Genomic DNA, 2,418 nt, shown 5'->3' on the forward strand with positions numbered 1-2,418 from the left:
AGACTAACGCTCATTGGAGTGTCCAGGAAGCCGGAGTTGTCACCACTCGTTACAGAGCCGCATTAGAAGCCAGAGTGATGATCGGAGTCGATATTATTAAATAATCAAGTGGATCTTCCAACGATTCGTGTATTCATACACGAAGTCGTTTAGTAAGGACTTATTTCGATGTGCTTTTGTGAAGTGAGAATTGTAGAATCTCACCATCGAACTCTGATTTATTGATTAGATGTTTATTCTATTTTCAAGACCATGTAATTGAATACTTGGCTTCTATTTTATGATATGAATCGACTTGGCATTTGTGCAAATTCTAAAGTTCTATCCCTTTTCTTTCTCAGCTTCTTTAATCCTTCTCATTAGTCGCGGTTTACCCGCTTTCGCTATCCTTAGCAAAATGCGGTTGTGACAAAGTGGTATCAGAGCATTAGTTTCTTTTCTGCTCTGAGATCCAAACTTTTCTTCAGTCAAGATCTAGACTTGTTCACTAGATCATTCCAAGTGATCGACTAGATCAACACTCCATGACGTTCAACCAACCAAGTCGAAAGTTGAGACAGTGGAATTTTTTTATAGCTGATAGGTGCAGGTTTGTACAGGTGTCGTTAAAGCAAGAATGTATCCTACTGATTAGGATGGAAACCCCGGCTAAGCCTGAACCTGACTATCAAAGAAATTCCTCAACCCACTTCTACTGATTAGTATAGTGGAGGTAAGGGTCGAATCCCACAGAGATGATGCGTTTTGGTAATTGTGGTGATATTCTGGAAGGGTTGGTTAGCTACCACGCTTTGGGTTGAGATTTTAACTAGACTAGAAATTTAACTGGTACTCTACTGACTAGGAGGTGTGAGAGATGATTGATAAGCAGCTGTGTACGTGAGAGTAGGGAACATTATGTTTCAGAAATTATGTGGGAGGTACGGGGTTACTATAAAAGGTGAAACGGCATATCAGAGAATAAGTGGTAGTTAGGTGACTAGGCTGACAGATCTGTAGGGTACCAGTAGAAAAAGTAGGGAAAAGAAGGACAAATGCAAAAAGTATCTAAAAAGTAAGAGTGGTCCCAAATTTGGATGTGGACATTGTCTTCTCCAACAAGTATGAACACAAATCAAACAACTCAGATTCCATGACGAGAATTTCAGGTTAACAAACTCCACAAGAACAGATCTACAATCTAAACTCCAAATCAAAAGATTAAACTAACTAAACTGAAATTACGCTTACTGGGTGACATGCAAGGTGGCAGAAATCACGTAAACTAGGCTTTCACACTCAACAATTTCAGATCTAAAATCTAACAGCTATCTAAACTCATGAACTTAGATCTATCGATTCGGAAATGAAAACATGCTCGCAATACTTGGAAAATACCGTAACAACTAGATCTAAGCTATCTAGGCAGAAAGAAACAGAATCAAACAGGAACCGATGCACAAAAACGACTTCATATCATAAAAACGTTTGGATCACAACTAAGACTTCAAAGTAAGCAAATATCGAAAATGTAATCGATCCAACGTAAGAAAACAAAGTACGATTAACTAAGAAAGCAAATAAAGATTGTTTTGCCACCCCGGGCGATGGAACTGCTATCACTACGCAACAAACTGGCTGGAACGAAGGACGGTGGATCTCCGGCAGACTGATGGAACTCAGGTGACCATGGCTGTGGTGAGGAATGAGAATATGAAGGACGAGTAATGTGAATCTTAAGGATTCAAGACACATATGTTTGCCCCGGACTTGCTCTTGTAAATATTTCAACAACCCAAACAAACCCAACAAGAAATGAAACTATAAAAATGGTGGAAAAGGGAGAAGGTGAAGGTGTTATGATTTAGATTGATGCTTGGAACCTATGGACCTTTTACAAAACAATGAAGACAACCCAAGGCAACTTTCACCAAAGCAAGAATCTAATGGCTCCACAAAACTAGCAACACAAGAACTAGAATTGCATACCTTAACATTCAATCTAAGCCCGACAATAGATTAAAATGCAACCACAAGGATTTTGATAAATCTTCAAAGATGAAGAGGAGTGCTCACAATGGAGTCTTTGGGAGGTTTACAAAATGTTCAAAGCTGGCAAAGAAAAACCCTAACTTGTCTATTTATACTAGAAGTGAAAAAGGAGTAAAATAAAACAATTCTTGGTCAAAATGCCACATCCCGGACAAAACACCCGACCCGGCATTTCCCTAGGTTCATTTCACCCAATCGGCGAAGTTTCTGGAGAAAAACTGATCTCTCGACAAAACGCCCGATCGGGCATTTTGCATGTGGAAAAAACGCCCGCCCGCGCGTTTTGTTCTGCACTGCGCGACTTTTTTAAAACGATCATAACTTCCTCATTCGGGCTCCGATTGAGGCATGCAAGATACCCACGTGAAGCTCTTTCGACGATGAATA

Source organism: Salvia splendens, chromosome 20 (assembly GCF_004379255.2).
Source record: "Salvia splendens isolate huo1 chromosome 20, SspV2, whole genome shotgun sequence".
Lineage (NCBI taxonomy): Eukaryota > Viridiplantae > Streptophyta > Magnoliopsida > Lamiales > Lamiaceae > Salvia > Salvia splendens.